This window comes from Sus scrofa, chromosome 13 (genome assembly GCF_054392235.1).
Source record: "Sus scrofa isolate SSC_HxYL_T2T_F1_AM1 chromosome 13, Sscrofa_HxYL_maternal_Yorkshire_Landrace_v2.0, whole genome shotgun sequence".
Taxonomy (NCBI): domain Eukaryota; kingdom Metazoa; phylum Chordata; class Mammalia; order Artiodactyla; family Suidae; genus Sus; species Sus scrofa.
Genome location: NC_139395.1, coordinates 223,421,792 through 223,438,241, shown reverse-complemented (window position 1 = coordinate 223,438,241; position 16,450 = coordinate 223,421,792). Strand labels below are relative to the sequence as shown.

The window sequence follows — 16,450 nt, the reverse complement described above, 5'->3', positions numbered from 1 at the left end:
GGTAGGTTTGTACTGCTATATACTTCCCTCTTAGAACTGCTTTGCTGTGTCCCATAGATCTCAGATTATTGTGTTTTCATTTTCATTTGTCTCCAGGTATTTTGATTTCACTTCTTCAGTGATACATTGGTTGTTCAACAGCATACTGATTAGTCTCCATGGGTTTTTGTTTTTTGCATTTTTTCCTTTCTTGTGGTTGATTTCTACTCTCATAACACTGTGATGGGAAAAGATGAGTGACATAATTTCAATTTTCTTAAAACTTAAGACTTAGTTTATGGCCTAGCATGTGATCTATCCTGAAGAATGTTTCATGTGCACTTGAAAAGAATATATATTCTGCTACTTTGGAGCGGAATGTTCTATATATATTAATTCCAACAGGTCTAATGCCACGTACCACCTGTGTTTCATTAGCAACTTTCTATCTGAATGATCTGTCCATTGATATAAGTGGGATATTAAAGTCCCCTACTAATGGAAGTTACCATCATGGCTCAGCAAAAATGAATCTGACTAGTATCCATGAGGACACAGGTTCAATCCCTGGCCTCACTCAGTGGGTTAAGGATCCAGCATTGCCATGAGCTGTGGTGTAGGTCTCGGACGTGGATCTGGTTTTGCTGTGGCTGTGATATAAGCCAGCAGCTATAGTTCCAATTCAACCCCTAGCCTGGGAACCTCCATATGCCACAGGTGCAGCCCTAAAAAGACCAAAAAATAATAATAATAGAGTCCCCTACTATTATTGCGTAACTGTCAATTTCTCCTTTTGTCTGTCAATATTTGCTTTATGTATTTAGTTGCTCCTATGCTGAGATCATATATATTTATAATTGTTACACCTTCTTCTTGGATTGATCCATTGATTATTATATAATGTCCTTCTATGTCTCTTGTTAGAGACTTTGTTTTAAAGTCTATTCTGTCTGATGTAAGTACTGCTGCCCCAGCTTTCTTTTCATTTCTATTTCCATGGAATAGTTTTTTGTGTCTAGATCTGAAATGAGTCTCTTGTAGGTAGCATATAGATGGATATTGTTTTTGTATCCATTCAGCCATCCTAAGTCTTTTGATTGAGCATATAGCTCTGGTGACCAGAAGGGAATCTGTTGCTGTGACACCTATGATATCTCCTTAAAAAAGCCTTATCCCCAAGTTTAGATTTAAGTAACTATTGACAGGTACATACTCATTGCCAAAAAAATAACATATCTTTATCCAGATGGACCAAAATAAAGAGAGAGAAGACTTAAATTACTAAAATCAGAAATAAAATTAAGCACCTTACAGAAATAAAAAGGATCATCAAGAAATATTATGAACAAGTGTTTGCCAACAAATTAGAAAGCCTAGGTAAAATGGCCAAATTCCTAGAAAGACAAAAACTATCAAAACTGATTCAACAAGAAATTTAAAAAAAAAAAGAGTAGACCTAAAACAAGCAGACATTGTGTCCATAATTGAAAAACTTTCCACAAGGAAAAGTCCAAAACTAACTGACTTCACTAGTGAATTCCACCAAACATTTAAAGAATTAGCAGGAGTTCCCATTGTGGCTCAGTGATAATGAACCCAACTAGGATCCATGATGATGTGGGTTCGATACCTGGGCTCACTCAGTAGGTTAAGAACCTGGCGTGAGCTATGGTGTAGGTCACAGATGTGGCTTAGTTCCTGCATTGCTCTAGCTGTGGTGTAGGCCAGGAGCTGCAGCTGCAATTTGACCCCTGGCCCGGGAATTTCCATATGCCTTGGGTGCGGCCCTAAAAAAATTTTAAAAATTAGGAGTTCCTGTCGTGGAGCAGTGGAAACAAATCTGACTAGGAACCATGAGGTTGCAGGTTCGATCCCTGGCCTCACTCAGTGGGTTAAGGATCCAGCATTGCCGTGAGCTGTGGTGTAGGCTGCAGATGCAGCTCGGATCCCAAGTTGCTGTGGCTGTGGTGTAAGCCTGGGAACCACTAGCCTGGGAACCTCCATATGCCATGGGTGTGGCCCTAAAAAGAAAAAAAATTTTTTTTAATTTTAAAAAACTAAAGAAGAATTAACACCAATCCTTCACAAACTTTTACAAAAAATTAGGAAAGGACACTTTCCAATTCATTCTGAGACCAAAATAATCCTGATAGAAAAACCAAAGAAATTGGAAAAAAAAAAAAAAAAAAACCTACAGACCAAGAATACACATGCAAGAATCCTTGACAAAACACTAGCAAACTAAATCTAGCAGTATATAGGAAGGATTATCCACCAAAACCAACTGGGATTTGTCCAAGGAATGCAAGGTTGGTTTAATACATGAACACCAATCAGTGTAATTGCACAACGTTAATGAAGAACAAAAAAAACCCACAGTCATCTCAATAGATTCAGAAAAAGCATCTAACAACAACATTCTTTCACGATAAAAAAAAATCAACAAAGGAAAAATAGAAGGAAACTTCCTCAACCTAATAAAGGGAATCTACAAAAATTAACAGCTAACAACACACTTAATGGTAAAAGGCTAAAAGCTTTCCCCCTAAGGTCAGGAAGAGACAAGGGTGTCAACCTTTGCTACAACGTTTCAACATTATACTAGAGGTTATGGTCAGGAATTAGACAAGAAATAAAAATACAGGGCATCTAGATTAGAAAGGAAGAAGTAAAATGATCTATATATGTAGAGAACATAATCTTAGATAGTGAAAAACTTCAGAATCCACTGAAAAAAACTATTACAGCTAATAAATTCAATGTTCACGGACTGGAACTCTTAATATTGTCAAGATGGCAATATTCCCAAATTGATCTACACATTCAATGCAATCCCTATAAAAATTCCAGCTGCCTTTTATGCAGAAATTGACAAGTTAACCCCAAAAAAATTATATGGAAGTGCAAGGGACCAGGCAGAGCCAAAATAATCTTAAATAAGAACAGTAGAGTTGGAAGACTCACACTTCCAAATTTCAAAACTTACCACAAAGCTCCAATAACCAAGACTATGTGGTTTTGACATAAAGATAGATATATAGACAGATGGAATCAAATTGAGAGTCTGGAAATAAACCCATATTTTATGGTCAACTAATTTTCGACAAAGGTGATTAAAAAGGACCATTCACTGAGGAAACAGTCTTTTCAACAAATGGTGCTAGGACAACTGGACAACCACGTGCAGAAACTCCTCTTTCACACCATATAAAAATTAACTCAAAATGTTTCAAAGAGCTAAATTTAAGATCTAAAACTCTAGAATAAATCACAGGTGTGAATCTTTGTGTCCTGGGATTAGGCAATGGTGTCCTAAATACAATACCCAAGCAACAAAAGAAAAAAAAAAAAACCATATTTTGGATGTCATGAAAATTAAAACCTTTTATGCATCAAAAGACACTACTCAGAAAGAGAAAAGACAACACACAGTTGGAGAGGAAATATTTGCAAATCACACATCTGACAAAGGATTGGTAAACAATACAAAAAGAACCCTTACAAGCCTAAAAATAAAAAGACAATCCAATTTGCCAAAGGATCTGAACAGACATTTCCCCAAAGAAGACACACAAATGGCCAATAAGTACACGAAAAAGTGCTCAGAAGCATCAGTCATTTGGGCAATGCTAATCAACACCCACTAGGATGACAATAATCAAAAAAACTAAAAATAACAAGTGTTGGTGAAGATGTGAAGAAACTGGAACGCTTATACATTGCTGGTCAAATGTAAAATCTTTGGAAAAGAGTTTGACAGATACTCAAAAAGTTAAAGAGTTGTTATTTGATCCAGCAAACCCACTCCTAAGCTATACTCAAAAGAACAGAAAACGTGTATTCATACAAAAACTTATATATAACCATTGTCAGCACATTATTCATATTAGCCAAAAAAAAAGGAAAAAACTCAAAAGTCTACCTACAGATAAATGGATAAACAAAATGTGATACATCTATACAATGCAATATTATTCAGCCATAAAAAGGAAGGAAAGACTGATACATGCTAAAGTGGGCTATGGATGGTCATTGACATTATGACACTAAGTGAAAAAAGCCAGGCACCAAATGTCACATATTTATGACTCTACTTTTATGAAACGTGTGTATTAGGCAAAACCTCAGAAAGGAGATTAATGGTCACCAGGGGCCGGGAGAAGGGAGGATGGAGAGTGACTGGTAAGGGGTATGAGGTATCTTTTCAAGGTGATGAAAATGCTCTGGAATTAGGCATGTTGATGGCCACACGACCTTGTAAATATACCAAAACCCAGTGAATCTAAACTTTAAAATGGTGAGTTTTATGGCATATAAATTCTATCCCTCAAAAATGTAAGTAAATTGAAGGAATTTTTGAAATAATAAAAGTGAAATCAAAGTACTCTTTGAAAAAAATTGAGAGTGTCTATTACCAGCTGACAAGCAAAAATGGAATTTCTAAAGAAGGCTCTTTGAACAGAAGGGAAACAATCCCAAAATGAAGGTCAGAAAAGTGAGAGAGAGGGAGTTCCCATCGTGGCTCAGCAGAATGAATCTGGCTAGTATCCATGAGGACAAAGGTTCAATCCCTGGCCTGGCTCAGTGGGTTAAGGATCCGGCATTGCCATGCGCTGCGGTGTAGGTCCCAGACACAGCTCAGATTTGGCGTTGCTGTGGCTGTGGCATGTGCCAGCAGCCTGATTCAGCCCCTAGCCTGGGAACCTCTCTATGCCACGGGTGTGGCCTAAAAAGACAGGGGAAAAAAAAAAAAGATAAAGAAAAGTGAGAGAGCAATAAAAAAGCAAAGAATGGATAAAGATGTGAATAAATCTAAAGGAACACTGACAGTATGTTAAATACTAACATTTTTAATATTATTTTGCTGAGTTTTAAAAGAACACAAAAAAAACATAAAAAGAGCATACAGAATTAAAATACATAATTATAAGCATATATAAATCTGGAGGAGTGAATGGAGTTCAAGTAGCCTAAGAAGCTATGATCCCTGCATGGTCCAGGAGGAAGGCATATAACTGCATTATTTGGGTAAGTAAATAACATTATCTAAATTATGCAAGTAACCACAAAAAGAAAGAAAAATAGAATATAACTTCCAAGATACTAGAGAGCATGGAAAATGAGAATGATTGTTTTAAAATCGTAATACTAGGAGTTTCCACTGTGGCTCAGGAGGTTAAGAACCTGACTAGTATCCATGAGACTGTGGGTTCTATCCTTGGCCTCACTCAGTGGGTTAGGGATCTGGCATTGCCATGAGCTGCAGTCTAAGGCTCAGATCCCGTATTGCTGCGGCTGTGGCGAAGGCCATCAGCTGCAGCTCCAATTTGACCCCTCGCTTGGGAACTTCCATATGCCGCAACTGTGGCCCTAAAAAAAATAATAATAATAAAATAAAATAAAATCATAATACTAGTTTCAAATAACATAAGAGAAAGAAATAAACACAGAAATTGTGGGACAAGAGTGATACATAATATTTTTGCAGATTTAAACTTAAATAGATCAGTAATTACATTCAATGTAAATGAGTTGAATATTCCCATTAGAGGACAAAAATTATCAGATTGGATGAAAAAAACTAACTGTATAATCTTTGCAAAAGACATTTACAAAGTATAAGACTAAAGTAAGGCTGAAAGTAAAATGATTTTTAAAAAGCAAAGATATCATGCAAATATGAGCCTAGAGAAATCTGGAATGGCTATATTCGCATCAGACACATTATACCATAAAGGCAAAGATTCATTACTAGAGATAAAGAGAACCACTCATAATAATTAAAGTCTCAATTCATCAGGAAGACATAACAATTTTAAATTTGCATGCCCCTAATAACATGGTCTCAAAGTATATAAATAAAAATTGACAGAACTGCAAAGAGAAATAAGACGAATCCATAATCATAATGAAATTGTGTAATTATCTCAGTAATGGATATAACAACCAGACAAAAAAGTAGCAAGAAAATAGAAGATGTGAGTAATATGCTTATCAAGTTAGCTGAATAGAATATATAGAACACTGAACCTAATTCTTTTTTAAGCACACAGAAACGTTTTAGAAAACTTATAGACCACATTCTGAGCCATAAGAAACATTTTCAAATTTCAAAGGATTAAAGTAAAGAGCAAGGTCTTTGGGCAATGCAATTGTGATGGAAGAGAAGAAAATAAGAAAATATGCATATGGCTGGAAATGTTAAAATATTCTTCTAAATGACCTATAAATCAAAGAAAAATACCATAAATACTATTGTTATGGAATATATCCATCATTCCATAAAATATGTCCATTAAATGGAAGTTATATTGTCTAAGTTAGCTCAAGGTACTATAACAAAATCCCACAGATTGGCTTAAGCAACAGACATTTATTTCTCACAGCTCTGGAGGCTGGGAAGCCTGAGATCAAGGTGCTGATGGCCAGGTTCTGGGGAGGGCCCTCTTTCTGGCTTGTAGATGGCTGCCTTCTTGCTGTGTCCTCACATGGCAAGGAGAGCGAGAAGGAGAGCAAGCTCTCTGGACTCTTCATTTAAGGCACTAATGCTGTCATAAGGACCTCACACCCATGACCTCATCTAAACCTAATCATCTCCCAAAGGTCCCATCTCCAAGTTCCATGACATTGGGGTTAGGACTTCAGCAAAGCAATTTGAGGGAGGAACAGTTTAGTGCATAGCCTACATTAAAAATAATAAAAAATCTCAAATCAAATTCTGTATATGTAGTTGAAGCATTATTTATAAACACACATATTGGGGAAAGAGAAAATTTGCAAATTAATAAACTAAGCATTCATCTCAAATTAGAGTGAGCAGCTATAGGAAAAGAAAATTATGGGCCAATTCCACTCATTGACATGGATGCAAAAATTCCCCACAGAACATTAAAAAAAATATTACTCATAAGAATCTAATCAATATATTTTAAGAATAAACTAGTACAAACAAGGTGTGTTTACACAGTGATCATCCGTGGGTGGTAGAATTAAATATTTTTCTTCCGCTTTTGATGCTGATCTTTATAAAATTTCTAAACAGGTACTCATTATTTTATGAATCAGGAAAATATTTATCAATTCATAATTAATATCCTTCTGATCTCTCATCTTTTTGAAGTCAACTAGTTAATGGGAGGTGAGAAGAGAAGCACAAGGCTCCTTCGGAACAGCCCTTTCATCTGAGTAACCATCTGAGCTGCAAGACCTTATGTGTGTCAGTGTCTCTATTTGGTTGAAAACAAAGAAACGGTGGATAGGAGTAGAAAAGGATTTACAAAGATAGGGCTATGATAATAGCAATTTGTAGGCTTTTTGCCCAGACATTAAGGAGCGATCTCATACACAAATGTATCTATAAATAGAATCCACACTGCACTTTAATGAATAATTTAAAAGCACTTTGCAAACAGGGTTAAGAAAACAGGAACCCAAATGCTGAAAAATCAATAGTTCTGTCCTATCACATCCCTGTGAGTTACTGATACAGATGCTTGAGTTGTATACCTTTTAAAAAAACATTGGAAGCTAGATGGTTAAATTTCAAAAAGCTTAAAAACATCTACAAGTTTTGACATAATTCTGCCTTTAGAAATGTACCTTTCAGAAATAACTGGTGACACACACAATGATTTTTGTATAGGATATTTATCAAGCATTATTTATGATGGTAAATATTGAATTGTTCTGCTATAGGAAAGTGGTTCAATAAACTGGGACACCCGCTGGAATAGTACGCAGCCATTCAAAATGTTTTAGAAGAATATTATATGACCAAAAAAATGCTCACTTTCTACAAGGAAGAAAAGTTGTTCATAAAACCTATTTTGGAATGAACCCCAATTTTAGGAAATGTGTATCATACATATACAAAAGTAGAAAAATTGGCTATCCTTGAATGCTAAGATATTGTTGATTTTGTGCTTTATATTTTCTGCCTGCTCTAACTTTTCTACGCAAAATATCTGTATTACTTTTATAAGTAGAAAAAAGTTTTAATAATAAAAAACTGATTACCTCAATTAGATTCATCAGCCTAAACCCACTTCTAGTGAGGGTAACTGAGAGGTCAGTATAGATTTGCTATGTTAGTCTTCTATAGCTGCATAAAAAAAAAACTATCACAAACTCAGCAACTTAACATACACATTTATTATCTCAGTTTCTGTGGGTTGGGAGTCTGAACAGCCATACGTGGGTCCTCTGCTCAGGGTCTCATACGGCTGCAACAATGATGTTGGCCAGGTTGTGTTGTCATCTGCAGGCTCAATTGGGGAAGAATCTGCATCCAGGCTCACTCAAGGTATTGGCAAACGTTATTTCCCTGCTTCCTAATGGCTGTTTCTGGAGGTCACCCTCGGCTCCTACAAGCTATCTGCAGGTCTTGCCATGTGGGCTTCTCCAGCATAAGCACTTACTCAAGCCAGCAAGGAGAGTCTCTAAATAAGTTTCTAGCCACTATGGAATTGTAGATAATGCAACATAATCATGGAAGTGATATCCCATGACTTTTGCCTTCTTCTATTAATTAGAAACAGGTCACAGGTCCCACTTCAAATAGGGCTGGGGAATTATACACGGGCATGAACACCGGGAGGTGGGGATCATGGTGGGGTCAACTTCATACAGTCTGTCCACCCTATCTAGCTTCCCAGGGCAGAGTTCAGACAAAGCAGGGAAATTTGCATATGCATGTGCAGACTCTTCTGATCAATCGACCACTCGCAAACATTACTGAACCTTCCCTCTGCACCTCTGAGGCAAGACAATAAAGTAAAAAGTGAAAGGAGCCTTCACCATGAGTAGGCATTCAGGCAGAGAACTTCAGCAAGTCTTGTGCCAGCCTTGAAGGATGGTTAAGATTTAGAGCGGTGGAAGGAATATAAAAGGGAGACTTTTCCTCTGCAAAGAAAAGTAGAGAGGCAGGAATTCCCAAGGTGGGCTCTGGAGAAAGTAAGCACGATGGTTTGCTCACAAGAAACAAACCAATACGATGCCTAGCTTCATATTCTAATGGGTCCCTTGATGGACAACATACTTGCAAAAGCTACAAACAAGACCTAGAGAGAAGAACAGTTTTATTTTGGCTAATTCGGCAACACTAACACCAATTAACCTCCACAGTGTGGCAAATATTAGTAACATTTACCAGTATCCTGTTGTCCTAAACTTCCAGAACATTTAAAACTCCACCTTTCTGCCCCATTTGAAACTAGGCGTGTCCAGAATAACTCACTCCAGCCAATGAAATGTGAGCAGATTGGACAGTGTCCCTCCTAAAGTGACTAATTGCAAAAGCCTCCATATTCTAAAAGTGTCCAGACCTAGAAAATTTAAGCAGCGAGAGTTCCTGCCCTGGTTAAGAATCCAGCATTGCTGTGGCTGTAGTGTAGGCCAGCAGCTACAGCTCCAATTCAACCGCTAGCCTGGGAACTTCCATATGCCACGGGTGCACCCCTAAAAAGTTTAAAAAAAAAAAAAAGAAGAAGAAGAAGCAATTCTGCCAAACTTCCAAGGAACAAATATCTCTCCCTTTCAGAAACTATTACAAAGAAGCATCATGTTGATGCCAAATCTGATTAAGAGCAACACAAGAGGAGATTATTACTGGTCAATACTTCTTATGGAAATAAATGCCAAAATCATAAGTGAAATATTACCAACATTGAATTCAATAATAATTTTTAAATGTGGTATATTGTGACAAAGTTAAGTTTATCCCAAGAAATCAATGATAGTTTAAAATAAAAAGATTAAAATACTTCAACTCAAAGTTCAAAGAAGAAAGGACATAAAATTATCTAAATAGGTAAAGAAACTATTCGATAAAATTAACAATCTATTAATAGTTTTAAAAAATCTTCTATCAAACAATTAGTAGATAAGACCATCCTTAACCTAATAAAAGGAATCTGCCAGTACATGTAGCAAACTTCATATGTAAGGCTTTGAAAACATTGCCTTTAAAGTGAAAAACAGTATTAGGATAGTCTCATCACAATTTATATGCAATTCTGTCCAGTGGTCCAAACAAAGTGAATAAGAAAAAAAAAAAAGGTTTTAAGGACTAGGAAGGAAGAAATGAGATTATCACTATTTACATGGAGAAATTAGAAACAGATCGTATTTGTGAGGTCTGGTAAGTTTCAAAGGTAGCACAGCAGATCACTGGGGAAAAGACGGTACTCAGTAAAAAACGGTACTGGTAGAATTGGTTATATGTTTGGAAAAATTCTAAAATCATCTCTACCTCACACCTCATCCAAAAAATAAGTTCAAAGTAGAATATAAAGAGGAAATAGTCAAAAAGCTTTAAGAGAATATCTTAAGGCCCTGGGATAACAAAGGATTTCTTAAATAAGACTTAATAACCACAAACCAAAAGACTGATAAATTCGACTGCATTAAAATTAAACATCTGTTCATCAAAATAAGCATTTTTAAAAGGATAAAAAATAGGACACAAATAGAATGCAGAATATATAAAGAACTTCTAAAACACTATAAAAAGGACAACCCAGGCAACAAACAGACAAACAATATAAGAATACAGTTTAGAGGAGAAGAAACCCAAGTGGCCAATAAATGGGTTAAAAAAATCTTCAAAAGTCACTAATAATCAAGGAAATGGAGATTTAAACAATGAGATATTTCATCTCTACTCAAATGACAACAATTAAAACATCTGCACATATAAAAGATTAGCAAAGATGTGAAGAAACAAACCTTAGGAAACAATGTGAACAATAGCTCTGAGGTTGGTACTGGGCCTATCCTATGAACCCCAAATCCCATGTGTAGACATAAACCTGGCCCACTCTCTCCTGAGCACCCAGCACAGAGCAAAGGTAGACAGGTAGGACATGGCAATTAGCAGGGGTGGAGGCTGAGCAGGCTACTGCAAGGAAGACTTCAAGTGGAACTCAAGCCAGGTAAGGTAATGTCAGATTTCCAGTCTTGCCAGGAAGTGAAACTGGGGATCAAAACGGGGCTTACATAAAGCAACCGCCTCCGAAACAGCAGTTGGATCGGCTTATCTTCTACAGCCAGTCTGACCATGTTATTTCCTCTTTAAATTTTGCCAGCTAAACCTTTCTATAGCAGAATCCCAACTTACATCAGTTTTCTGCAGCTGCTCTAAAAATATTTCCATAAATTTAATGGTTTACAGACTCACAGACATGGAGAACAGACTTGTGGTTGCCAGTGGGGAAAGGGGTAGGTGTGGGATGGACTGGGAGTTTGAGGTTAGTAGATGCACCTGTTATATTTAGAATGGATGGGCAATGAAGTCCTACTGCATAGCACCAGGAACTGTGTCCAATCTCACTCAATCTCTTGGGATAGAACATGATGGGAATGATAAGAGAAAAAAGAATATATATACATATGACTAGGTCACTTTGTGGTACAGCAAAAATTGGCACAATATTGTAAATCAACTACACTTTCATTTTTAAAATTATTTTTAAAAATGTAATAGTTTAATAAAACACGAGTTAATTATCTTGAAGTTCCTACTGTGGTGCAGTGGGTTAAGAATCCAGCTGCAGTGGCTCAGGTGGCTGCAGAGACATGGGTTCAATCCCTAGCCTGGCACAGTGGGTTAAAGGATCTGGCATTGCCACAGCTGCAGCTCAGATTCAATCCCTGCCTTGAACTTCCATATGCAGTGGGTGAGGCCATTTAAAGAAAGGAAAAAAAAAAAAAAAAAGAATTATCTTAGAGTTCTCAAAGTCAGAAGTCAGAGGCAGGTCTCCCTGGGCTAGAATCAAGGTGTTAGCAGGGCTGTTTCTTTCTGAAGCTTAGCTAGAGAATCGATTTTCCCGCCCTTTCCAGCTTCTGGAAACTGCCTCTATTCCTTGGCTCATGACCCCCTAGCATCTTCAAAGCCAGCAATAAGGGGTACAGTCTTCCTAATTTCACATCACTCTGAAGCTGACTCTTCTGCATCCTTCGTCCATATTTAATGACCCTTGTGATAACTTTGGAAGGACCTGGGTAATCCAAGATAATCTCTATATTTTAAAATCAACTGATTAGCAATGTTCATTCCATCTGCCACCTTAAATATTCTTTGATGCATGGCATATCCACAGGTTCTGGAGACTGGGATGTAGACAGCTTTGGGAGGCCATTATTTTGCCTACCACGCAACCTCTCCTCGACTCTCCCGTCCACGTCTTTAGTGGAGTCCCAACCCTTTCACAATGTCCCCCACGCTCCCAGCCTTAGCCCCAGCATATACCCTGTCCTCCAATGCCACCAAGATCCTGGTGTTTTTCTAATCAGTGTATACCTATCTCATGCCCAAACAATTAGAACTCAAATTCCAAGGCTCAGCCCAAAAGCCAGCTCCTCTCTGAAGCCTTCGATTGTCAGCCAAAACGAATCACTTCTCCTCAACACACCAACCCAGTTTTCTGTGTATCCAAATTGCAGCACTGAGTGTGGCCCTGATAATCATCTGTTTTCATGTCCTTTCCTCAGCCCAAAGTGGTGAGTCCTTCAGTGGTCAGAACACTGCCTCATTCCCCTATGGGTTCCCAGATCCCAGCCAGGGCCTGGCTAAGAACAGGCACTCCGAGAGTATTTCTAAAGCTTAGAGGAGGCAGAAGGAAGCTGCCTTGGGTTTCCCTCAAGAAAATAGATGTCAGAGAGTAACATGAGTTAACTGTACAGCGGATGGGGTCAGAGAACTAGTTGAGATGTTCCTAACAAAACCACCTCAACAACCCATTGCTCTGTTTGATGCACAGTTTTCTATAATGTGGAATCTCTGTGCCCCAAGTGATTACTTTTTATAGCTAACCATTTGGGCAATTCTAAAGTAACAGACAAAGTTAACCTCAAGAGAAATAAAGGATTTCTCTAAAATGATTTACAAAGATGTCCTCAAAATTATAGATGAGAAAGTAGATGTTGCTCCAACATAGCAAGAATGCCTGGCAACTGCCCAAGAGCCCCACCACATTCTCAGAGGGCTCCAGTGCTTCTCCAGGAAGGCTGGGAAGCACCATGCAGGTGGAGGTGAGGAATGTTACAATCAACTGTGCTCAGGGAAAAACAAATGGTCTCTGTGTACATACATATATATGTACATATTATAATAAAGGGTACATTTTTTAGGGGGTGTTTGTTAAGCAAACAGGATGTCCTTTAATTTCAATGGTTTGTTCTTGAGGCCCATAATCTAGCAAGAAAATTCTCACCTGGAGCAAAGCACACTAAGCAAAGGAAATGTTAACTCAGCACAATTATCCACTTAAAAAACGAGAGAGAGAGACATTAACGTGGCTTGAGGTTTTAAAAGGCAGGTTTCCATTCAGGTTCAATAGAACTCTCCCGTTCAGCTCTTCTTTAATAGTGTCCATTCTGAAATTCATTTTAAAACTCCAAAACCACTCTCACACTAGAAAGCAAATTGAGACCGAGAAACAGTGACACATTCAGCACCATGGACAGTAGCCCCAGAACTTGCTTTTGAGAATCCGTGCCACCAGGGCTGAGAGCTGAGACACATCAGAGCCTCCCAAAAATCTGTAGTATTCATTCTAATGTTTAATTTGGGGGTGATTCCAATACATGAGCAGGTATTTTTCCTTGTTATAGCCCACAGGAAAGCTTTCTTCCTTGTTTCAGCCCAAAGGGACGTACAACGTTCATCTACCAAGATCTGCTTCAGTGAGCACTTTTACAGTAAAGCCCTGAGATTTCTGTGGAAAGAGGAATAACTGCCATTGACACATGGCTACAGGACCAGGAACTGAAATTGTTGAAACAGAAGCACAGCGTCCAGCCTTGAATGGTTAGATCATTTCAAGGACCTCATGGAACGTTTCCATATACAAATGCAGCATGCTCTTAGCCTCTCACAAACGCGAGGGGGAAAGAGAGTTTCTTTTTAAACATTTTACAAAATGAACCCATGTGCTAAAATTTTTTCATAAACACCTTTACAATGTCATCATAAAGCTGTGTATTTTCTCCAACCCCAAGTATTAATACAGCTAATCTGGAAAAGTGATGTTCTCGACTCCAATAGCACCACAAAGCCACATCACCTGCGGCAATGCCAGCCACAAAGCCCTGAATTCTACATACGGTAGCCAATCTTTTTTGGTTAAAACAAACAAACAAGCAAGCAAAAAACTCCTTTTACCATCACCTGTTTTCAAAATCTTATATTAATAAGAAAAGTGTATGAAGTTATATAAATTCTAACACATCCATAATGAACTTGCGCCATGTCAATAACAGCATCCACATGCAAGAAAAAAGGGACCAGTGACAGTCCCTGGACTTGAAGACGCCTCAGTTTGGGTGGATCTCCAAGTCTGAACACACCGCCCTCAACTACTCCGGCCCCTCGGAGGTCAGCGTCAACGAGATTATCTGGGATCTTATCAACAAGCCCTCCAGAGGGTCCCCGTTCTGCAAATGGTCCCTTCAGGCCAAACTGCACACTCTGAGACATTCCAAGACGGTGAGGAGACTGGAAATCGGTTTTCTTCAGCAGGAAAGCACCCTGCAACCCTCCTTTGGTTCCCAGGTCTAAAGCCAAGTTCAAAGAACCAAAAGCGGGCAACGGCTCACCCACTGGAAGCAAGCTAAATTTCGAAAGGGCGCGGGAGGGCCTGTGCCAGAGGACGAGGGCGAATCCGAGGGTCGCTCACCACCCAGTCTGGTCTGCAAAGGGCTCCTCAAGGGCCTGCCACCCGGTGTTTCTTTCGGTGACTCACACGCCCGACGCCCGACGCCCTCGGCCCGCGCGGTCGGCCCGCGCGCAGAGCCGGGCACCCGGAAGTCCGCGCCGCTCCAGGGAGGTGGAGGGAAGGCAACCCACCGAGGCGGCCGGTTTACGACCCGACTTCTCGGTAACTTTCAAATGCGCTGCGCGAGGAATCGCCTCCAGAGGAGCACGGGCCGACGCAGGACCGCCACAGGGCAAGCATAAAAAAGCAGTACTTCCAGGGAAGAACACCCGCGGAACAATAAAAACGCTTTCGACCCACCTCCAAATAAAACACCGTGGCCCGGAGGGAGGAAGCCGCCCCCGCCCCGTCTAAGCGGCGCCGCCTGTGACCCCGGGTCCTCGAGCGGGGCGGACGCGAGCCCACGAGGCCGACGCGGGGGGCCGAGGGAAGGGCACACAAAGGGCGTGCGCACCGGCCCCCTTTCTCCCGGCGCGGGGCGCGGAGGTCGCGGGCGGCGCGGACGCCCTGCTTCCCCTGCACGGCTCCGCGGCCAAACGCGATCAAACTTAAAGGGTTTGGAAACTGAAGCTTCACCGAGTCCGGGCACAGCCGCGGCGGAAGGGCGCTAACAGGCGAGCCGCGCGCCCCCGGCTCCCGAGCCAGCCCTTGTTTACAACTTCTGGCTCCGGGAGGGGCGGGGGTCCGCGCTGCGCCCGAGGCCACTTCCTCACCTCGCCCCGAACCCTCCGTCCAGGCTCCGCCCGCCGCCCGCCGCCCGGCGAGCTCGCAGCCGCCGCCCGGAGCCGACTCGGGGCGGGGGCGCTCCAGGGTCCCGCGGGGACCGCCCGGACCCCGCCTCCCGCCCCGCCCGGCCCGCCGGCCACCGGCGGCCGCCGAGTTGGTCCCGCCGGGCCGGGGTCTCCCGGGCGCTCGGCGGGGCTCGGCCGGGCCGCCCCCTGCGCCCCCCTCCCGGCCCCGACCCGGACGAACCCCCGCTCGACCTCGACGCGGCCCCGGCGCGGACCCCGGCTTGACCCGCGATCCCCCGGCCCGATCGCGGCCCGGACCCCGACCCCCGACCTCCGAGTCTCGGCCCGGATGCCTGGCCCCGACTCCGGCTCGACCCCGGCTCGATTCCCCGCTCGGACCCCGACCCCCGACCCCCGACCCCGGCCCCGACCGGGACTCCGATTCCACGCCGCGGACCCCCCCGGCCCTGCCCGCGACCGCTCACTCACCGGTCCCGCGGCAGAGGGCGTGCCCGCAGGCGGCCGGCGGGCGGGCGGCCGGGGCGGGGCTGGGGGGTGGTGACGGGCGATCCGGCGGCGACGGAGCCTGAGGCGACCGAGCCTGAGGCGACTGAGGCGACTGAGGCGGCGATAGCTGCTCCTCGCGCTCCAGGCGAGGCACTGCGCGCGGCGCGGGCCCGCCCCCTCTGCGCTTCTGACCAACCCCGAGCCGCGCGCCGCTGATGGCCCCGCCCCCTCCCAGGAGCAGCTCCTCGCGAAAGCGGGCGCCGCGGGCCAATCGAACAGCCGAACGGCGACGGGCACGGCCAATCGGAACTCGGGAAGCTCTGCGGAAAGAAACCAATTATCGTGGCGGGGGCGGGGCGGGGCCATGGGCGGGTCATTGTGGGGCGGGGCCAGTCCCGGGTGGAGCCCAATGCGAGGCGGGGACGTCAATAGAAAGGGGCGTAGCCTGGGGCGGGCTCGTCTCCAGCCGGGGCGGGGACTGGGGCGGGGACTAGGGCGGGTCCACAGGTGGGGTGGGGT

The 16,450-nt window shown here is 42.2% G+C and overlaps 1 protein-coding gene across 16 annotated transcripts in view; it reads right to left on the bottom strand.

Moving 5' to 3' along the window:
• The window catches only part of PCBP3 (poly(rC) binding protein 3), a 199,706-nt gene extending 183,594 nt beyond the window's left edge, over positions 1-16,112 (bottom strand). For 14 of the 16 annotated variants that reach the window (XR_014825283.1, XM_084992339.1, XM_084992349.1 and 11 more), the window contains exon 1: positions 15,914-16,112. The gene's annotated coding sequence lies outside the window, so the exon portion shown is untranslated. Of the gene's footprint in view, positions 1-14,993; positions 15,424-15,913 lie in introns of those variants that run through there. The other 2 variants (XM_084992350.1, XM_084992340.1) reach the window with 2 other exon arrangements.
• Between the last annotated feature and the right edge of the window lie 338 nt (positions 16,113-16,450).